Genomic DNA, 24,261 nt, shown 5'->3' with positions numbered 1-24,261 from the left:
TATTGTGAAAGCCAGGCATTCCGTTTGTCCATTTGTCCATCAATCAAATAAGAGGTTTGACGAAAGCCTGAATGAAAAGGCAATAGAAATTGGCGTGTAAATAGTTTATCTAAAAGGTTTCCGAAAATTCTCGATCTCCCCCCCTCCTCAAAATACACCCTACATACAATAGAGTGAGTAGTATCTAGTGACTCTACAGTAGTATATGGCTCTACATTAGTATCTGGCTCTACAGTAATATCTACTGACTGTATAGTAGTATCTGTTGATAGTACAGTAGTATCTACTAACTCTATAGTCGTATCTACCGACTCTATCGTAGTAACTACTAACTCTATAGTAGTATATGCTGGCTCTATAGTAGTATCTGCCGACTTTATCGTCATATAAACCAACTCTATAGTAGTAAATACTGACTCTATAGTAGGATCTAATGACTAGTACTATCTAATGAATCTATAGTCGTATCCACTCACTATAGTAGTAACTACTAACTCTATATCAGTAACTACTGACTCTATGGTAGTATCTGCAGACTCTATAGCAGTATCTGCTGACTATAGTGGTATCTACTGACTGTACTATTAACGACTGACTCTATAGTAGTATCTATCGACTCTATGTTACTATCTATCGACTCTAAGGTATTATCTACCGACTCTATAGTAGCAACTACCGACTATAGCAGTATAGACTGACTATAGCAGTAACTACTAACTCTACAGTAGTATATACAGACTATAATAGTATCTACTGACTGTAGTCGTATTTATTGACTCTATAGTAGTATCCACTGACTATAGCAGTAACTACTAACTCTATAGTAGTTTCTAGTTACTTTATATCAGTATCTACTTACTCTACAGTAGCCTCCACCGACTCTGCAGTAGTATCTCCTGACATCACAGTGGTATCTACCAGCTCTACAGTAGTATATACCGACTATACAGTAGTATCTACCAACTCAATAGCAGTATCTACTATCACTATAGTAGTATGTACTGGCTGTAGTAGTAGCTACTATCACTGCAGTAGTATGTACTGACTGTAGTAGTATCTACTATCACTACAGTAGTATGTACTGGCTGTAGTAGTATCTACTAACTCTATAGAAGTGTTTACTGGCCGTAGTAGTAGCTATACTAACTCTATAGCAGTGTTTACTGGTCGTAGTAGTAGCAGCTATACTAACTCTATAGCAGTGTGTACTGGCTGTAGTAGCAGCTATACTAACTCTATAGCAGTGTGTACTGGCTGTAGTAGCAGCTATACTAACTCTATAGCAGTGTGTACTGGCTGTAGTAGCAGCTATACTAACTTTATAGCAGTGTGTACTGGCTGTAGTAGTCGCTATACTAACTCTATAGTAGTCTGTACTGGCTGTAGTCGCTATACTAACTCTATAGCAGTATGTACTGGCTGTAGTGGTAGCTATACTAACTCTATAGCAGTGTGCACTGGCCGTAGCAGTTGCTATACTAACTGTATCAGTGTGTACTAGCCGTAGCAGTGGCTATACAAACTCTATAGCAGTGTGTACTGGCCGTAGTAATAGCTATTACCAACTCTATAATAGTAATGCTTGGGTCTTTCGGTAAAGTCACATGGAAAAATAATAATTAAAAAAGTAATAAAGAAAAATAGAATAATAAAAACAAATAACCAGGAATGTAGACTGTATCCTGGTTTTTAATCGGAGTGAGTGTTCTGGCAGTCTATAATGTAGACTGTAGCAATGGTTATTAAGAACCAAGAATAAGTATACATTATAGACTGCCAGTACGCGCACTCAGTTTAATACACATTGCTGCAGTCTGCTTTATAGACTGGCAATACGCTCACCGAGGTTAAGAAGCCGGCTAACAGTCTACATTATAGACTGCCAGTACGCTCACCGAGGTTAAGAACCAGGCTACAGTCTACATTATAGACTGCCAGTACACTCACTCCGATTAAGAAACAGGCTGCAGTCTACATTAATGTTTTTTATATTAATTTTTTTAATATATATTTTTTATTTGTATTCACTTTACTTGTATTATAAAATTTTCTATCTACGTGACTTTACCGAAAGGACCAACGAATATGAATTCCTGCAGTCACGAAAGTTTTAAGTCAAAATCTATAATAGAGCTCACTTGACAGTGTAGTGGTGAGGCCTAGTCCCGTGCAGAGCCCCCGGCCTCGCCTAGATTGCCCAGCCCTCCGAGGTGGCACCTTGGCAGTCTGGGGCTGGGCTGCTACCCCCCCCCACCCACGATCCCTCCGGCCGCTCTACAGTAATACATACGGCCTATAGTAGTAGCATCTAGGAACTCTATAGTAGTAATTGCACACATTGGGATGGGGGGAGGGGGGACATCACACTGTGAAGAATTTACCTCAGTCTTGTGTGCATCTAACTTGATTTGTGTATCTATTTAGCATTTTTAACGCGAATAAGATGTTTTCCCGATCGTGTGTGCGTCTCCAAGGGCAACCCCCGGTCAGCGTTTCGTGCATGCGCAAATGCGTGCTTTGGCGCGTGCTGAGTGGCGCAAGGAAATACAAAAATAAGAAACAGCACTCAATTGTTAATTTAACTACTTTAAAGTTGACGGATGCGAAAATGGAATAGCGCTGGCTCACCACGGGGCTTATCGCATGGTACCTGGGTACTTTTTTTATACTTCGCAATGTTCCGTCGACAGACGCACAGACAGACAAAAAAATTACGTTCATAGATATATCTGCTGCAATGCAGTTGTGTTCACAGAGATTCACTGTCGCACCATTTTAGAGGCATCTGGCCCGTTATTCATGATAGGGTCGTTGTATGTGATGTTTTGTATTCGTGTACCCAACTTAATCTCTCCGCTTACAAAAAAAACTAATTGAACCTGATGGCGGGACCCCGGGGTCCCGAATAAACGGAAGTCAAAATCGCAATTAATTAAAACTTATTTTTGGCGACTCAGTCCCACCGCGCGCATAAACGCCGCAATCCACCAGAAATCAATCGTCTCGTTCTTCACCAAGCACCCGTCGTTGCCAAGATTTCCGTAGTCGTAAACACAACTTTGATTAGCGCATCGTGTAGAGCTCGTCGAGAAGAATAGATTGCCGTATCGTTCGTCTTCAACAGACATACAATGACGTCGCAACGCAGTTCATGCGAGAGCGCCGGGGGCTTATGATACCTCGGGGTCCCGCCATAAGGTTAATTTTAATGTCTACATGACTAAAATGTTTAAACATACTACTAGCACCACCCACTGGACATTCGTTTTCATTTTATTTAGTTAACGAATGGGTGTTCTCGGAACAACACAATAACAATTATTATTGCTTATAACACTTAACTGTGAGAGTTTTTGTTAAAAAATGTGTTGAGCGTTGACAGTTATGTTGCTTGGTTGACAATGCTACTGGTCATTGCACATTAATGCATTCATCAGCAACACTTAATTTATTTACTAAATATTTTTTTTACATGGCATTTATGATTAGAGTTTACATGATTGTCATATATTTTATAACAAATAATTACTTTAACTAATTACATTTTTTTCATTGTAGATGTTAATTCAAACATTATCCAAAGCATCAGCAGTGCTTGAGCATCTGCTAGCCGAAGAGTCATTGTGTATTATGTGATTAATCATACCTATGTTTTATCAAAAATCTAAAATTCTTTAATGTCATCAAGGTGTTTTTCTGGGTCCATGAGTGAATGTGTTTTGTTGTTGTTAATGACACTCGGGGTTATCTATAAATACTTGGAAAATGTGTGTTCATCAGAGTTACCAGTTATGACTGGTAAATTACACATTCTACCATTTTCTCGATCTCGCCAAACAACTCAAGCCAAAATAGATTCTGCCAAAGCTTTGAATGTCCGACCACTAATCACTTTAATGTAAAGTTGTCTGTTAAAAGTAATTCAAATGTGGCCCAAATTGTCACAATGAAGATGCATTCACTAATAATTATATAATTAAACAGACAACTGACACAATTTATTATGCGGTTATTTAGCTTCGTGCTTATTTCTAAATCTGCAGTGGAGCATATTTAAACTTTAAATGTTACATTCATTAAGCAAAAATGCGTCCATTCACCAAATTATAAGCATTCCTCTGCTGTTGATCCACCTAATCATGCACTTGAGAATGTATTATTTATGAATTATGCAAGCATTATGCCAATTACAATTTCTAAATATTACATTTGGGCTAACCACCCTCACCACACAGCAAGTTGCTGTGGGGGTGTATTCCATGCCTTATATTGTGCTTGCTAGATATATCATTTCTTAAAGCATGTGCATCACAACCTTTCAAAAATAACGTCTGACCTGGACTGGGATATGTGATCGCATTAATTAAATCAAAATCACCCAGCTGGTCCATCGTGCCTTCAATTTATAACAGGTAACAAGAGGAACGATTCGTGATATCACGGTGTTATAATAAAGTGTTTGACATGTAAATGAGTGATGCAAATGTATACATATATTTTAGATACCTTTTGATTTAAAAATTAAAGACCATTACTCTTTCCATTAATTTGTGCATGAGTAAACCTAAACGCTTAACCAACAACCATTCCATATTGATAGTATGGAAAGTATATGGATTCAGGTATTCTATTATGGACTGATGATTAGACTAATCGCATGTAAATATTTGTCATTTGCCCACAATGATAACTATTTTCCCAAAATGCCACTGGTGGCTTAAGATTGTCATAGTTATGATAATATAAGCCACTGTACTTTTACTTACATTCATACTTACATTCTACTTCTCCATAATATTTGTATACAAAGCAGAGAAAAAAGTAAAGAGACGCAGCCCTGTAATTTATTGTTAATTTCACTGCTGGTGGAAGGACCTCGACTAGATGGATATTTGGCCTACTCTCCTATTCTGGCCAACCATCTTTGAAGAGAGTAGAGTAACAACATGTTGTCCCGCCACATTCGACCTGTTTATCAAGTAACGGTAGCGTACCCGTGTATACTGCTGAGTGGACAGATGAGGGGTAGGCTATTAAAGACACGAACTTTATTGTTTCAACTGCCATGCCAGGAAATTAAATCCACTAGTCAACCTCTGGATTGCAAGCCCCAGTGCGCTATCCATCACACCACGCCACAGCAAAAACAACATAATTGTCTTGATTTTATTACTTTCTTCTTGCTCATCTAGTGCACCCGTTTCCCGTTCTTCTTGATCTCCTTGTTTTTCGACCGTTGGGATACCCTATATACACTGACACGCAAGCTGTGTTATGGGATCCAGTTTTGGATCATACATTGTGGCGGGTTTTGCAAAAAGGAGCGAAAATCCAATTGCTCTTCAATTATGTCGCCTGTTCAGTGGGTTTTACATTTTCAGTGCGCGAGGCCTTTTCAGCAGAAATTACATGGGGTGTTTAAATTAGACGTTACACTCCCTAAATTATCCTGGAACTTAATGCCATGCATGCCTGAGACGAACTCAAATACTATCTGCAAATTTCTAAGAAAATGTATAATTACGATATATTTTTTTATATATAGAAGAAATATAACGTGGGTTTTTACATGTGGATCGGAACTTACACGTAAAAAAATTACGTTTATGTACCAATTGTGAAATTATTTGTTCGGCACTGCCTAAGGCAGATTATATATTTTTTCCATTTCCAATAAGTCAGTGTGAAAAAAATTACGTGGCATGAGAGTGAATTTTTTTGTAATTTTATAGGATTTCACAATATAAATCATTGCAGTAAGAATGATTGAGAAATAGCATTTTTCTCATTTAGCCTACTCCATTTGGCAATAAAACAGTTACTTAAGGCAGCCATGTATGCACACATTAGTTTGAATCTAAAATTCAAGCGAAAAATTTGCATATAAATGATTATCATTGTTCGGGTGTTTAGCAAAAATAGGTGCCACACACATATATGCTAATTATTTTCAAACATTAATAAAAATACAGGATTACAGTTTAATATTAGCTGTCTTGATATCCAGACAAAAATATATAAAAATATATATTTAGCAGGTATCACGATTGGCTTAAATCATTGATGTCCGTTCGTGGGTTCGATCTGAGGAATTGAACTCAGAATTCAATACTGTACCATCAGTGGAAGGGAATACAAATCTTTACTATCTCCAAAAGGTGCTATTGGTTTTCTTTCACATTTAATGATCAACAAATGTGATACATTTCATGTGCAATGACCACAAAACCACTTTAGCCAATAATATTATGTATTGGTTAGGTTAATGGAGGCATAACTGAAGGCAAACCGACAGCAACTGTGCCAGATTCCTCTAAGCTGAAATATTTGCGCGAATCATGATAACAGATATTCGTACTACAGTATTGTATATTGCATGAAACAGTATTTGTGTACAATGTACAGTATGCTAGAACACATGTAAACATCATACATTGACCTAAACTTCCTCTTTTATTTCCCAAATACAAACGTCCTAAAATGACAACACCAAGTGAATTCTGTAGAGGGATTTGTAGGTATTGGTGAAACATTTACAATGAGCGTAACATTGGATGAATGACATTATCATTGCAACATTCCCAACGTAGTTTGCCCTATGCAAGCAATGAAGCAATCCGATCAAAGCTGATCATTGTCCATGACCACTAAATCATGCAGCTGAAGTATTCAAGCAGTTAACTTTTAGATATTTTTTCTGTAACTCCTGCATTTTTCTGCAAATTTCAGATGTTGAGAAGACTACAATCCATCTTCTAACAAGGTTAAATTTAGAAGTTATTGAATTGATATGCCTTGTTTTTTAGCTGACCTTTCCAAACATCCATGGTCATCTGTCTCAAGCAAAGTTACAAAGTTCGCTATGTCATAATGGCATGCATCACATTGCATAATGCTTCATTTGCTGTTTGCAATGTGAAAAGTAACCAAAGGTCACGAGCCTCATGTCATGATTGAAAGTTTTCCATAACATATTATACAAAGTAAACAAGGAGACTTGGGAAAGACCTTCATGTGAAAGTTAATATTTTAATTGCTATTGTTGTTAGTACAGGGAAGCTTTTGCATTTTTGAGTCTAATCTTATATTATTAGGGATATTTTTTGGGGGATGTATTTCAGTGTTAAATCTATGTGGAACAAGTTTTAATTACAATTTTCCCTAATACATGATTTGGGGAAGTGGTAGCTCACTAGTTCACACAGTGCCACTATGAATCCGGTGACCTGTTTAATTCCAGGCAACAGCCAACACCAGTTATAATTCATATTAAACTATCTTGATTGAGTTGGACAATTCGTATCGGTTCTAGTCTGGAATAGTAATTAAGTTACGTTGAAGAGAAACAACAAAATAATAAAATATATATAAAACAATAAAAAAAATTCACGACGTTTCGACCATAACTCAAACGGTCATCTTCAGGTGTGTTGGTTTGCATAAATGTATTTTTAAACGGCGCATTTATTTATTTATAAAAAACGTTAGCGCCACGCGCAGCGATTTGGCAGTTTACCCAGGACTAGTCCATCTAAATTCTGAAAAGAGGAGGGGGGAGACGAATTTTTGTTATAATGTATGCTGTCTGAAAGCCACTGTAAGCGTGAACAATCAATTAAGAACTGAAATGGTTTATCAAATCTTTCCAATGATTGCTAAGATAGAATCCATCTTCTCGGTTGAAATTGTCTCTGTGCTTGTATATGTGGATAGCCTCATGAACGAATCTCTCATGGAAGCCAGATGGCTTACAAAGAACCTCTGTCTTGGAAAAGTCAATGGCATGTGAGCCTACTGAATTAGAACAATGATCTGCTGCGGCCGAGGTGTTGGTCCTACCGTGTTTAAGGTCTGCTTTGTGTTCACGAATGCGGTCCGAGACATGGCGTTTGGTTTCTCCAATGTAACTACTACCACAGAGGCAACTTAGTTTGTAGACACCAGGGTATTGTATGTCCGGAATCACATCTTTTACAGACGGAACCAGATCACGGATTTTATGTAATGTGTTGAAACGGACCTGGATCTTGTGTTTATTCAAGATTTTGGAGATCTTTTTTGTGATCCCAGCAATGTAGGGTAAAGTGATGGTTTTGAAAGGCTCCTCAAGAGGAGCCTTTCAAATGGTTACTCCGACTATACAATCCGCAAAGCTATCACTCAAACCATGAAGAAGAACCCTCTTGAGGAGCCTTTCAAAACCATCACTTTACCCTACATTGCTGGGATCACAAAAAAGATCTCCAAAATCTTGAATAAACACAAGATCCAGGTCCGTTTCAACACATTACATAAAATCCGTGATCTGGTTCCGTCTGTAAAAGATGTGATTCCGGACATACAATACCCTGGTCTCTACAAACTAAGTTGCCTCTGTGGTAGTAGTTACATTGGAGAAACCAAACGCCATGTCTCGGACCGCATTCGTGAACACAAAGCAGACCTTAAACACGGTAGGACCAACATCTCGGCCGTAGCAGATCATTGTTCTAATTCAGTAGGCTCACATGCCATTGACTTTTCCAAGACAGAGGTTCTTTGTAAGCCATCTGGCTTCCATGAGAGATTCGTTCATGAGGCTATCCACATATACAAGCACAGAGACAATTTCAACCGAGAAGATGGATTCTATCTTAGCAATCATTGGAAAGATTTGATAAACCATTTCAGTTCTTAATTGATTGTTCACGCTTACAGTGGCTTTCAGACAGCATACATTATAAAAAATTTTGTCTCCCCCCTCCTCTTTTCAGAATTTAGATGGACTAGTCCTGGGTAAACTGCCAAATCGCTGCGCGTGGCGCTAACGTTTTTTATAAATAAATAAATGCGCCGTTTAAAAATACATTTATGCAAACCAACACACCTGAAGATGACCGTTTGAGTTATGGTCGAAACGTCGTGAGAATTTTTTATTGTTTTATATATTTTATTATTTTGTTGTTTCTCTTCAACGTGACTTTACCGAAAAAACTAAGAATATGAATTACTGCAGTCACGAAAGCTTTAAATCAAAAGTAATTAAGTTGTTATACATAAGTACGATTCTTAATTGAATCATATTATATCATATCAGCATAACTGTAATGGCTTTGTGAAATTTCCATTATAATGTAGAGCCGATGCATAGTGCATGGGGCAACTATGCACCGAGCAGTTACATGTATATGTAGCCTTGGCAATACATATTGCTGCTCCATGCATTCTGGTTGTACGTGGACGTGGGGTAGGAACCACTGTGCCTGAACTGGCCTGCACTGAGGATGGTCAGGTCCCACAACGCCCTCACTTCGGCCATTTCCATACTCTAGGCATCGTCATTGATGACGCCAGCTGTTGAATTTTTGTCTGAATCGCCAATCTGGGGAGTTAGATTGAGTGATGTTTAGCTAAAGCACCGCCATAGCTTAGCTAAGTTATATTCACAATATAATTGCAAGAGTATCCCATTACATGTCAGAATCCCTTGCTATAATCCCATCCATTGAAATGGATGCATATTTTACCAAGGTAAATGCCCATAGAAGAATCGCGATTCATGGTGGGAATGCTGCAAGATTCATGCAGCATTTTTTTTCCAGCAGTGGGTGGTTGGATGAGGACATATTTAATATATGTTGAACAAAACTAAAACTGATTAAACATTCGCCATTTGTTTATATATTTGATCATGTTTTAATAAAGCAATATACAGTGCAGTACAAGAGATGAAGTGCAAAGGTGCAGCCCTGCAAATGCTTACTCACTGGACTGTTGGGGACAAAGGAAGCTCTAGATGGCCCCTCCAGAGGGTATGATTGACCTACTTTTCCACAATGGTCAAAGGTCTTGTAAATTGTGGGAGTACCCACATTTTACCCTACCAAACGTGACCAAATCGATTAAATTCTGTGCACCCACTTAATATACTGCGGTAATGAAGTAATATACACTGCCATTTTAATACAAATTGAGTGTTTGCGTTACGGCTATGAAATGCATATACGCGCATGAATACTTTCCTTTTAGCATTGTGGGATTTGGAGCTTGGAAGTCGGGGAAATGGAAGGCAGTAAAGGAGGGAATTACAGTAGTCAATGTGAGAGGTTTTCAATGCATGAATACGGGTTTCACGAGTGGAAAGGGTTAATTTATCGATGGCAACAAGAGATCAAAAGCGTGAGAATTGGTTTAGCTATGAAAAGAAAAGGTAAGTTGGGAGTAATGGTGAATGGTTTTTTTTGCAATGCATTTAAATTTGCAAGTAATTTGTGTAACTTTTGTAAGAACGAAGATATAAATGCATGGTTGAATGGGAACACGTGAGCAATTCCGTATCACACAAATTATGCTCATGGAAACGTATAATTTTGTGTATGAACGATGCTGTGCAAATATCGCACAGGTGTTTTGGAACTAGTACTGTGTGATTTTATTGGTGGAAAATGAACGTGGAAGCATTTTAGCTCCAGTTATCCTCTTTGATTGCAGCTGTATGTTAGACTATTTAGCTGCCATCATTAATTTTGCTAAGTGCACTACTGGCAATGCACATGGGTCGTTAGGTATACACAGTGTGCTAGATTTTTTTTTCTCTTTCAAAAACATGCACATCCACAGAAACTTCAGTGCTAGATATTTGAAACTTGTTCCTCATGCAACACAATCAATGCAGCAAGTGCACATTGTACTGAGTAATTATTTAATGAAACATATCCAGTTCACCGGGAAATGGATACAAAAACAATGTTGGCTTGGCAAACTCACTCAGGATTGCAGCCTTGTGCAACACGAATTAAGCCTCTGCCTGTGTATTTTGTGTTTAGTCCTCTGATCTTTCTAACAATAGTGCAATGGATCTACGTGCTATGAAGACGGGTCATTGATGTGTAGTTTATACCAATGAAAAGAATACGAAAACTAGAACTCCTGTTGTGTGTGTTGTTTATCCAGCGAGAAAATAGTTTTGCATGACATTAATTTTGAGGGAGGAGGAAATGTATGATATTTCATTTCATCACCTAGCCACATGTTGCAGACGATTAGAGCATGAAGCTTGCAATCGGACCGTTGCTTGCTTCTGGTCATGAGTTGATGCGGCCCTTCATCGCTCTGCAGTGGATTAAATGAATATCATTTGTGGGAAGGCAAATAGTGGTTGTGCTACGGACAGAGTTTTCCCATCATAAGACTGGGATTTCTACTATTTCGATTTAAAGCTTTCGTGACTGCAAGGATTCATCTTCTTTGGTTCTTTCGGTAAAGTCACGTAGAATGAGAATAAAGTAATAAATTAATAAAATAAAATAACACAATAAAATTATCACGACGTTTCGGCCACAACACAAGTGGCCTTCATCAGGTGAAGGGACGAGACTGTCTGGAGGACAGCGCTGGAGCGAACACAGCCAAGCTCAGACCGTGACCTTTTATCTGTGTGAGAAGAAACAGCGCCTTGACAAAGGAATTAGCATAAAAATTAGCATTTAATTGTTAAAGTCAAAGCCTACACATCCACAGAGGCACCTAGTACAAATCAAACAGGAGAATTTAGCATTGAAATAGCTGAGTGATTAGCTTGTGACTGGTCACAGAAATGGCTATGTTAAAGTCAAACCTACATATCCACAGAGGCACCTAGTATAAATCAAACAGGAGAATTTAGCATTGAAATAACTGAGGGATTAGCTTGTGACTGGTCACAGAAATGGCTATGTTAAAATCAAAGCCTACATATCCACAGAGGCACCTAGTATAAATCAAACAGGAGAATTTAGCATTGAAATAACTGAGGGATTAGCTTGTGACTGGTCATAGAAATAGCTATGTTAAAGTCAAAGCCTACACATCTACAGAGGCACCTAGAACATGGACGCCAAAGGGGCTGCAACCACTCGACTATCATATAGTAAACCGATGTGAAAAAACCTAAGTTTAAATTACATAAATATAATAAATGTACTCAATATATTCTTCAATAAGCTGAGCTATTAACAGTAACTGGGTATACACTACACTATATAATGAATACCATATAGTAAACCAATAATACACTAAACTATAAACTACCTCAATGTTATCAATAAACTCTATATATTCTCCAATCAGCTAAGCTACCAACAATAAGTCGTTATATATCACAATGCTATATGGCGAAAAAATGGGTGGATTCTTACCCTCAACTTTAGCACCACGGATAGCTACGAGCCCCGTTCAGACGGACGAGTTCATCCGTGGTCGGAACGGAGGAGGGAGAGAGAGACAGCTGCGAGGCGCTGTTAGACTCCATGTTGTAAACCATACCATTAACCGTGGTGTGAGAGGTATTAAGAGTCAATGCCAGCGAAAGAGCTGTGGTCTGAAGGTCATCGTAAAATACAATTAATTAAGAACCGAAATGGTTTAAAACATCTTTCCAATGGTTACTAAGCCAGAATCCATCTTCTCGGTTGAAATTGTCTCTGTGCTTGTATATGTGAATGGCCTCATGAACGAATCTCTCATGGTATCCGGTTGGTTTGCAAAGGACCTCCGTCTTGAAGAAGTCAATGTCATGTGAGCCCACTGAATTATAACAGTGATCTGCCACGGCAGAGGAGTTCGTTCTACCGTGTTTCAAGTCTGCTTTATGTTCGCGGATGCGGTCCGAGATATGTCGTTTGGTTTCTCCAATGTAGCTACTACCACAGAGGAACTTTAGTTTGTAAACGCCCGGGTACTGTATGTCTGGAACAGCATCTTTTATAGATAGAACCAGATCACGGATTTTATGTACTGTGTTGAATCGGACCTGGATCTTGTGTTTATTCAGGATGTTGGAGATCTTTTTAGTGACCCCTGCAATGTAGGGTAAGGTGATGGTTTTGAGGGGCTCCACAAGAGGATCCTTCTTCATGACTGGAGTGATGGCTTTGCGGATTGTGTAGTCGGAGTAACCATTAGCCCTGAGAGCCTGGTGTACGTGCTTGAGTTCACTGGTAATGTGTTCCTGGTCGGAAATGCATTGGGCTCTATGGTATAGAGTCTTGATGAGGGAGTTCTTCTGGGATGGATGGTGGTGGGAATTTGGTTTCAAGTAAGCATCTGTATGGGTAGCTTTCCTGTAGACAGAGTGGCTCATTGAACTATCATGTCTCCTTTTAATTAAGACATCCAAAAAGGGTTCTTCAGATCTAAAAAAATGTTTCATAAAAAAAATTGTCATCTCTTTTAAAATGGCAACGTTAAAACATTTACTGATATGAAATATGTAGCTGCGTGCAAATGTGCGTCTGCATAAGTATTTGTTAATTCTCTTCACTGTATTAAAAAAAAGCAATTTTTGAGGGCTAATTACTGTCCTCTGTACGTAACATTAATTTCATCTTCACTTTTCCAATGTGAGGGTTTTTTTATTTTGTACATATGTGACTTGTGTTCCCAACCAAATGTAATGCAATGGCATGTTCCATCCTGCCAAAAGCACATCCAAGCTAATGCACTTGCTATTAAACGTAATTATGGTGGGAAGGAGAAAAACTCGTTTGAAACAGCACGGCAGCGAAGAGTACACAAAAGGCTTATATTGAACCAATCACGGATACAAATGCATATGGCACATTGTGATTGGAATATCAAGACAGGCAGATACTCCGTTTACCTTTTAAAAGTGCATAAGTGCTATTCGAGAGTACCTCTGCAGGCCCACACAATATGTGATGGCGTGGTGTTGCTGGCAAAACATTTACCCAACTTTTGTCGGCCCTTGGGTGGATGTGGACCACATTACATTGGGCATTCATTTTAGATCACATCAATACAGTCTACGGTAAGTACAGCTCAAAAGGAAATACCAATTCCCATTGAAGTTTGTGAACAGATGAAAGTGTGCAATAAGAACCACATCGCATCTCATCACAAACACAAGCAGATGCAAAAAAATGAAATTTTGCAAAAGTAGGCAGTGATGTAGGTGGTGATGTGGCCTTTGCAATATCTTTACACTCCAACTGTGCTGAGATTTACCACAGTTATATAAGCATAACTCTAACCTGTAAAAGGTAATTAAAAGCTACAGATCAACCTCAGATCGATGCATTCCTTAAGGAAATAAAATATGGGTGCAATATATGTAAGGGAATGGGACACTCCTTTCTCTCTATATGGTTGATTTAGTGGAAAAAACAATATAAATATTGTATACTTTAAAAAAAATTATTGCAGAATTACTTGTGTGGATTATCGCGATCTAGATGACTCATACGTATAAAATATATTTGCATACAATTTTCAGAACTTCAGGTTTATTTCCTTGATTTATAATTAATATGCGAATATAGGGGTAGGATGCATTATTTATTATGTTTTTTTAATTAATGTAATAATATAGCAGTGTACCTGCTAATTTATGACCACATTCTGTAGCTCGTTGTATTAACGATATAAATACGTGAAGTTTGCTTCACAGTGGACGACAAACGATCTACTTTGGACGTTAAAGCACACAGTGGCCTTCCCTTGCAATGACGATTACTTTATTTTTACTGCAACCAAAACAGGAAATACATTGTGTGACAACTGGCAATAATCTCACAATCTATCTGAAAAAGTCAACGACGAAATGTCATATAAGGGTTAACCGTGAAACATTTAATATGTTGCCTAGAATTCTCTCCCATGTACCTTCATAGGGCGACGTTCCCAAAAGGTGTGAAGGTTTTCATTGGTAAAAACGCCAGAATACATCTTTAGATAATTGTCCTTTCTACTTTCATAAAATGTGGATATTTGTTTAAAAATATATACCGTATATTTGATCAATATATATAGATTCATATTTGGCATCTCACTACTACTGCTGCTATTTTATTTATCAGGTAAAGCCCACTGAGCTATTAGCTCTTTTTTCAGAGTCCACAGCCACACATTTTCGCTCATCGAAGTGGCTTATCACATGTGGGAAATTATAGCAGGCAAATTATCTATACACGTGTTTCTAAATGTCGAGGGGCAATAAATAGTGGACCTGGAAAAAAAATCCACGTGACCGCAGAAAGAGAGAGAAAATGCAAACTCAAATTATACAGCCATCGTCAAGGTCGGGATCAAACCCACAACTTTACAAGGCAAGGGGATTAACATCTCACCACCACGGTGCACTGCTGTTTATGTGATGTAATAATATATATTAAATGAAATAAAACAATTATAGTAATACAAACACACGTGTGTGTCCCGGGATGCTTAAATTGATCTAGATGACCTTGATTAAATAAATAGGTAAACAATGAAGACCAGGATGCATCACTTTTGGAAAACTGAATTTGGTAATGAAAAGCAGTAAGCCTATGTTCCCGAATCGTTTTCAATCAGTGCATACTGCGTGCTATAATTTTTAGGCCAGAACCATGGACATTGACAGAGAGTGGGTGAAAAATCTAAAAAGTGTGCCACGGAGCATGAAGAGATGCTTGCTTGGCTCAGAATTACACCGAGACCCTAAAAGACGAACGCATGGATTAGGGAACAAACACAAATTAGACATGGTATTGAGTGTTTAAGGAGGTTTAATGGACTTGGGCAGGACATATTGCTGGATGACATGATGACCAGTGGACAAGGCTACTGATAGAATGGCGGCCAAATGATGGAACGCACCTGAGAGGATCACAACTGTAGAAATAAAGTTAAGAGGTTTGATTCACATTCAACAGTGAGATGGAATTTATGGTATCATATGACCATAAGATACAATAGTGGAGTGGGCAGAGCTTCATCGAGTAGTGGATAAACATTGGTTCAAGATGTTGATGAATTAAGAAGACGATTTTCTGGAAATGTATAAATGATGTCACAATTAATTATAATTTGTCTTTAAATGTTGTGATATTGCAGTTTATCCTTTCCACATTGTGAAGTTAAACTTGACAGTTTTTTTTGTTTAAGACTAGTTTATTTATTGATCAAATAATGCATTAAAAAGTTATGTTTTGACTCCCACATGACAAATGTATTTCTATCAGGCTGGTACTGAATAAAAAAATGTCACTTGAAGGAAAAGTGGAAGCGATTACGTGAAAAGATATGGAATCCTTCTGCAAGCGATTCCCTCACATGGGGTGTGTTACTTTGGCAGAGTTCTGGTTGGATACGGCATCTCATGACTTGATGCCAGTAGCATTGTTGGCATTACAAATAGGGCGAAAAAAATACATAGGAAGTTATTGAACTACAAACTACATTTCAGTTCATAAGATCTTCAGGAATTGTGGTATGAATCGCAATCCATGAGGCTAACCATATTTTGATCAATTTTTTATACATTTTCACACAGATTACATGATCTTTTTCATTCCATTTGTAGAAAACTAATATTTGTTTGGTTAATTGACTTTATATGTTGGTTCAGACAAAAGCCCCTTATGAATGGCTCTTAAATATATTAATCAGAGAACTTTGCCCAGGCAAGGTACAGTATACTGGGACACTCCCCTGGAGCCAGGCCAGGGGGTGGTGTTCGCAGGCAAGCACCTGGTAGCTGGGTGACCCACGTAACCCAGTCAGACCAAGCCTGAAATGGCTAGGTGGTGCCGTCCTGTGGGTCCACCATCCACAGGATGACGAGTGAGGGGCTGGTGCAATGCCAGTATGGTAGGGAGACGGATGGTCATGGATGGATTTGACCTTGGCAATGGACATTCGCTATTGGGATGTGGAATGTCACGTCACTGGGGTGAAGGCGCCAGAGCTGGTGGAGTAGGTGGAAAGGTATCGACTAGATATAGTCGGTCTCACCTCCACACACAGCATTGGCACTGGAACCAAACGTCTCAATCGGGGGTGATCTCTCTTCTATTCTGAAGTAACTCCTGATGAGAGGCCCTGGGCGATTGGGGGGATACTCACAAGCCCCCGCCTGGGTGCTATTCAGTTGGAGTTTGTCCCAGTAGATGAGAGGGTTGCCTCAATGAGACTTCGGATCTCAGAAAGAAAAACTCTTGACTGTTATCTGTGCTTATGCACCAAACAGCATTTCAGAGTATTTGGTTTTCTTGGAGACGGTGGGTGCAGTGCTCAATATAGTGCCGCCTATGGACTCCATAGTATTACTGGGTAACTTCAATGCTCACGTGGGAAACTATGGAGATACCTAGAGAGGTGTGATTGGGAGGAATGCCCCCCACCCCCCCCCCCGCCCCTGTTCTGAACCCAAATGGTGAGATGTTATTGGAATTCTGTGCCAGCCAGGGAATGTCAATAACAAACACCATGTTCGAACATAAGGATGCTCATAAGTGTACTTAGTATCAGAGCACCTTGGGCCAGAGGTCAATTATTGATTTTATAGTTGTATCATCAAACCTAAGGCTGTATGTTCTGGACACTCAGGTAAACAGCTGTCAACTGATCACCACCTGGTGGTAACTTGAATTCGACGCTTGGGGCACTGACCAGTTAGATGTGGAAGGCCCAAACAAATTGTATGTGGTTTCTGGAAATGCCTGGCAGAGGACCCAGTGCAGAAAATTTTCAACTTCCACCTCCGGAAAAACTTATCCTACAATCCAGAGGTGGTCATTGACATTCAGTCCGAGTGGACAATGTTCAGGACGTCGATTGTTGATGCAGCTGTGAAAAGCTGTGGCTGAGAGCAGTTGGTGCATATCATGTGGCAACCAGTGGTGAGCGAAGCTGTCAAGTTAAAGAAGGAGGCTTTCCGAGCTATGCTCGGAAAAAGGTTTCCTGACACAATTGAGAGCTATTGGTTTGCCATGAGGGCGGCAGCGGTAGCAGTCGCTGAAGCGCAATACCATGCATGGGAGGAGTTTGGAGAGGCCATGAAAAGGGACTACCCGGTAGGCTCAAAGATGTTCTGGCAAACCATCCGATACCTTTGGAGGGGTCGATGGGACATAACCCAGGCTGTTCTTAGTAAGGGTGGCGCAACGTTAACCTCAACTAAGGAGATAGTTGAGAGACCAATGAACACTTTGAGGAGCTCTTTAACCTGGTGGACATGCCCTACTCTCAGGAGGCAGCCCTGGAAACAGCTGGGGGGACGGGGTCGGATCCATCATGGCTGCTTAAATTGCTGTGGTGGTCGAGGGCCTTGGTAGTGGCAAAGCTGCCGGGAAAGATGAGATTCGCTCAGAGTTGTTGAAAGTGCTGGACAGGGTAGGAGTGTTGTGGTTAAGAAAGGGGACCAGAGGGTGTGCTCTAATTACAGAGGAATCACACTCCTCAGCAATCCAGGTAAAGCCTATGCCAGAGTTCTGGAGAGGAGGCTGCACCCGATGGTCGAGCCTCAGATTCAGGAGGAACACTGCAGATTCCGTCAGGGTAGTGAAACAATGGACCAGCTCTTTTTCCTCTCACAGATATTTGAGGGGTGATGGGAGGATGCTTCTCCAGTCCACCTTTGCTTTGTAGACTTGGTGAAGGCATACGACCATGTTCCCTGGAATGTCTTGTGGGAGGTGCTGCGGGAGTTTGATGTACCAGTGCCGATTGTGTGTGCTATGTGGTCCCTCTATCCCCGGAGTGAGAGCTGTGTCTGTATTATTTCTGTTAAATAAAAAATATTTCACTGGGTCTTGGACTCCACCAAGGATTGTCTCCACTCCTGTTTGTAATTTCATGGACAGGATATCAAGGCGCATGGAGGTGGCATCGCTACTTTTTTCAGATGACATCCTCTTTTTCTCGTCAATCTGTGATCTCCAGCGTGTACTTTAACAGTTTGATGCCGAGTGTGAAGCGGCTGGGATGAGGATCAGCACCTCCAAATTTGAGGTCATGGTTCACTCCCGGAAGACGGTGGAGTGTGCTCTCCAGGTGAGCGGGGAACAGCTGCCCTTAGTGGTGGAGTTTAAGTATCTCGCGGTCTCTTTCGTGAGTGATGGTGAGAGTGGCCAGCAGATCGGTTGTAACATCCACAGTGTTGTGGACAGTGTACCATTCCATGGTAGTGAAGTGAGAGCTGAGTTCTCAAACAAAGCTCCCGGTTTACAGGTCGATTTATGTTCCCATCCTCATCTATGATCATGAGCCTTGGGTAATGACCAATAGTATGAGATCGCAGGTATATATATATTCAAGGCCGGGCTACTATGATCACCAACCGATCCAAATTTCAGGGCAGGAAGAGGGGAAATACTGCCACAGCATCATGCATAATCTCCTCTCACATGCAGGGCCAACCATGTATTTAATGTTTGAGGAACCATTCTGCAGAGTGAAGTCATTGAGAAATTATATAAATCCTTTGCACTTTATGGAATCATTTCACACATTTCCAACCCTCTCTGCAAATAGCAGAATGGGCTTTATGAGCTACAACAGAGTAGAATTAGAGTTGAATTTTTATCTTATGTATAAATGACATTTTTTGTCTGTCTGTGTGTGTGTTCGCACACTTGCTTGGGATTTGGCTCTCAAAACGGTGGGGTTTACATTTAAAAAAAAATAGCCAGGTACTACACCATAAGCCGCGTGGTGAGCAAGCGCTATTCATTTTTCTCATTCGTCAACTTTAAAGTAGTTAAATTAGCGATTTAGTGCTGTTTTCGTTTGGTTATGTATTAATTAAATTGCGCACGATCGACCATACCAACTCACACGCGTTCGGTGGGGGGAAGGCGCCTACCAAGTCACAAATGTTCGGTGGGGGTGAGGGGGTGATTTTATTTAGCATCGTTAAACATGCTATAAAAATGCATAAAACGCTGAGGTAAATTCTTCACAGTGTGATGTCCTCTTCTCTGCCCCCCCCCCCCACCTCGATGCGTGCAGTTACTACTATAGAGTCGGTAGATGCTGCTACTATAGGCCGTAGAACATGGGTGGGGGGGGGGGTATAGCGGCCAAGCCCCCAGGCTGTCAAGGTGCCACCTCGGCCGGCTGGGCAATCTAGGCGAGGCTGGGGGCTTTGCGTGGGACTAGGCCTCACCATGGCAATGTTAAGTGTTATTTTCTTGCTTCTTTCACTAAACTCATGTAGATAGAAAACGAATATTTACAGAATAAGTTTGGAAATATTTAAATAATATTGTTAGTGTGTAGACAACTAATATTAAAAAATGTAGCTGCTAAATATTACTATATTAATGTGCGTGTGTATGTCCTTGTGTGCGTGTGAGACAAAGTGGGGATGACCCTGCTGAGGCTGTGGTGCCTCAAATATTGGAAGAAGTCACCCCCTGGGAGTGGCTGGCTGAGGTGCCATCTGTTGAGGAAGTACTGAAGGCGATCCGGAGTCTGAGACCAGGAAAGGCACCAGGCAGAGATGATCTCCCAAGCAAAATGCTGAGGGAGGGTGGCGTTTGTGCACAGACTGCCCTATATGACATCATAACAACAGTCTGGACCACTGGACGGGTTCCACAGGATTGGAAGGATGCCCTGGTGGTCCCCCTCTTTAAGAAGGGGGACCGCACAGACTGTAACAACTACAGGGGCATCTCACTCCTCAGTGTGCCGGGAAAGGTCCTGGCAAGGATTATTCAACATCGCCTTGCCAGGCACGCTGAGAAGAGGCTTGCGGAGCCCCAATGCGGTTTCAGGAAAGGGCGGTCCTGCACAGATGCCATATTTTCTGTCCGTCTATTACAGCAGAGGTGTAGGGAATTACAACAAGACCTACATCTCTGCTTTATTGACCTGGTCAAGGCCTATGATACCATCAGTAGGCCTGGGCTCTGGGTTGTTCTTGGTGCTTTTGGAGTCCCTGACCCTCTGCTTACGATTATTAAGGACCTTCATGATGGTGAGCGGGCCCGGGTAAAACTACGTGGCCGGGAGTCAGAGCCATTCCCTGTACACCTCGGGGTGCGACAGGGATGTCCTCTGGCTCCCACATTATTTAACATCTATTTTTACCACGTAGTTCGTGAAGCCTTCAATAGCTGTACTGGGGGAATTTCCATTTGGTACAGATATAATGGGAGGCTGATCGATGCCCGGGTGCGGTCAAGGGATGGCTTCCTATTGCTCAACCACGTTATGTATGCCGATTATTTGGTAATAGCTGCTTATTCAGAGGAGGAGTTGGAGACGCTGCTGCTGAGACTGGAGCGTGCCACTAAGAGATGGGGCCTTACGATCAGCCCCACCAAAACTAAGCACCAGCCTAGGTATTTTGTACCATCGGACACTCCACCCCCAGAACTCCCAATCAGTGATGGCGCAGTTGTGGAGATAGTGGAGAGTTTCCCATACGTAGGCAGTGTGCTTATGACCGGCTCCAGTTTAACAGCAGAGGTCTTACTCCGAATCAGTCGAGCGGCAATATCTTTTCATCGGTTGCGTAACGCTGTGTGGAAGCTACCTGGTCTGTCGCTCCGCACTAAGCTTCAGGTCTTCTCGGCCACGGTCATTCCCTCCCTTCTTTACTCTTGCAAAACGTGGACCCCCCCTAATGGAACATCTTCGCCGGTTAGAAACATTTAGGCTAGCCTGCCTACGATCCATCCTGGGTTAACCAGGCTGGATTGTGTGAGGAGCTCACAAATCCTTGAAAGATCTGGACAAGGTCCCATCGGTGAGCTCCTCCGACAGGCAAGGCTGCGTTGGCTGGGTCATGTAGCCCGCATGTCCAGCCACCGCATGCCTAAACAGCTTTTGTTTGGCCGGATCGAGGGGGCTAAATGGGCGCGGCACGGGTTAGAGAAGAGATGGAGTGATGTGGTACAGGAGGACGTGCAGCTGAGTGGACTTGCCGATGACTGGTACCAGCGGTGTCAAGATCGGCCTCTGTGGAGGAGGCTCGTGAAGGACGCTACTGGGCAGTTGGAGGCAGTCGCCCTCCAACAACAACGGAGTGCGAGGGAGCGACGCTCACAACAATGAGCGGAGCGCCGGGTGGCTAAAGCACAGCAGGTTGGCACAGTAGGGGGCACAGGTGGTGCATCAGCCAGTCATTTCAGTCATCTTAGTCAGTCGACCCATGGCACTTGGGTCTGCCCCGTGACCTGCCAGCGGGCGTTCGACACTTCATGTGGCCTCAAGGTGCACATGGCTTGGCACAAGCGTCGTGGTGACGTCACCGCCACTTAGTGGCGAATGGCGGTTGTTGTTGTGTGTGTGTAAGTCCATATATGTGTGTGTGGAAGTCCATGTGTTTGTGTGTGTGAGTCCATATGTGTGTGTAAGTCGATGTGTGTGTGTGGGTCCATGTGTGTGTAAGTCAATGTGTGTGTGTGTAAGTCCAAGTATCTGTGTCAGTCCATGTGTGTGTGTCAGTCTATGTGTGTGTGTGACTCTATGTCTGCATGTCAGTCGATGTGTGTGTGTGGCTCTATGCGCATGTGTGAGTCGATGTGTGTTTGTGTGTCAGTCGATGTGTGTGTGTGTGTACGTCCATGTGTCTGTGTGTTAGTCCATATGTGCGTGTAAGTCCATATGTGTGTGTGTGACTCGACGTGTGTGTGTGTGTAAGTCTGTGTGTATGTGAGTCCATGTGTGTGTATAACTTCAAGTGCGTGTATCTAAATTCGATGTCTGTGTGTGTGAGTCCATATGTGTGTGTGTGTAGGGCGTTGTGTGTGTGAGTCTATGTATGTGTGTGTGAGTCGATGTTTGTGTGTGTAAGTTGATGTGTGTGTCTTAGTCGATATGTGTGTGTGCAGGTCCATATGTGTGTGTAGGTCGATGTGGGTGCGAGTCTATGTATGTGTGTGTTAGTCAATGTGTGTGGGTGTGTCACTGTATGTGTGTACGTCGATATGTGTGTAACTCCATGTGTGTGTATCTAAAGTCAATGTCTGTGTGAGTCCATACGTGTGTGTAAGTCGATGTGTTTGTGTGTGTGTGGGTCAATATCTGTAAGTGTGTGTAAGTCGATGTTTGTGTCTGTCTTTTTCGCCCGGGTAACGCCAGGTACTTTCTGCTAGTTCCATATATACAAACACACAGACTCGCATGGTAAAAATTGTGCCTCACAGCAAGAAAGGCCTTGGTTAAATTCCTGACATGGGCACCTTTCTGTGGAGTTTTTATATTTTCCTCCTGTTCTACATGGCTTTCCTTTGGGTTTTCTCATTTCCTTCCATACAATGTAACCGGTATTCCCCAAACTTCCCAATGCTGAAAAAATTACCTCCATATTACTCAATTTAATTACACATTGCAGCATCGCCCCCTCATGTGATAATTTGGCCACACCTTCGTGAAAACATCTGAAAGACTTAGCGAGGCTTTCTTGGCTAAACCAGTGGCATAATAAAAAACAATTCAAGAGCTATTTGCCACCAATGCTGCTGACAGCAGTACAATTCATCCTCGCTCCCAGTTTTGTGCCAGATCCGACAACTGTTGGTACAGAGGATCTCGGTCACGATCTTACTACCAATGTTTGCCAACCTCAGTCTATGATTAAAGTATCCCAGTATCAAGCTATGTCTTTTCCCTTGGGTTCTAAACTCTGGGTGCTCACTCAAATGCCTATCTCAGCAGCCTGCCCTCCTGCATCATAAACACATGCTACCTAAACCACAAGCTCTATTTCCTGACTAAATATACAACACTATTTATAGTTGCATTCAATTACAGTTTTTTTCTTCTTGGTTCTTTCGGTAAAGTCACATAGAATGAGAATAAAACAAAATAAGAAAATAAAATTATCACGACGTTCGGTCACAACACAAGTGGCCTTCTTCAGGTGAAGAAACAGGTATATCCAGGAGACAGGGCTTGAATGGATGCTGTCACGCAGGACTGAGTCTTTTTAAAGCTGTATGGGCGGAGTTGGATTAGCAGAGTTGGATTAGCATGTTCCAGCCCCCACCTCCGGGGCGGAGGAGGGAGGGGTGCTGGTAGGAAACAAACAACAATTTCAAAAGGTAAACAAGTGCCGTAGCCAAGGTGCGCTGCTGTGTACTGAGTTGCATTATGACTATGCTATAAACAGGACTACTATGTAATACAATATTATATCCTCCAATCTAATCTGCATGGTATAACATAGACAAATTCCACCTTTGAATTATACAATGCGTTACTTTACACTACCCTATACTTTAGACTATAAAATATTAGACGTGTAACATTATACTGTGTCTTATTCTATGAATTCAACTATATACCACACTACTGTATATTCACTATGTAATTACGATGCTATATATTGCCTTATGAGTTATGTTAAACATTACAATGTTATACCATTAATTGTTATACTCATGTTATAAACCATACCATTAACCGTGGTGTGAGAGGTATTAAGAGGCAACGTCAGCGAAAGGGCTGCGGTCTGAAGGTCACCGTAAAATACAATTAATTAAGAACCCAAATGGTTTAAAACACCTT

At 41.2% G+C, this 24,261-nt stretch overlaps 1 protein-coding gene and 1 long non-coding RNA gene across 6 annotated transcripts in view; both read left to right on the top strand.

Annotated features, from left to right (window-relative positions):
- Positions 1 to 24,261, top strand: part of LOC116939054 (transmembrane protein 132E-like) — a 456,039-nt gene that overhangs the window by 71,657 nt on the left and 360,121 nt on the right. The window lies entirely within an intron of this gene.
- The window catches only part of LOC142915954 (uncharacterized), an 86,225-nt gene that overhangs the window by 22,886 nt on the left and 39,078 nt on the right, over positions 1 to 24,261 (top strand). The window contains exon 2 of the long non-coding RNA XR_012936165.1: positions 1 to 24,261. This exon is cut by the window's left edge and continues 4,321 nt beyond it; it is cut by the window's right edge and continues 39,078 nt beyond it. This is a non-coding gene — a long non-coding RNA (uncharacterized LOC142915954).

The sequence above is a fragment of the Petromyzon marinus genome, chromosome 5 (genome assembly GCF_048934315.1).
Source record: "Petromyzon marinus isolate PM22_M1 ecotype Great Lakes invasive population chromosome 5, UKy_Petmar_22M1.pri1.0, whole genome shotgun sequence".
NCBI lineage: Eukaryota > Metazoa > Chordata > Hyperoartia > Petromyzontiformes > Petromyzontidae > Petromyzon > Petromyzon marinus.
Note: the sequence above shows the minus strand (reverse complement) of the source record. Positions and strands in the feature narration are given on the sequence as shown.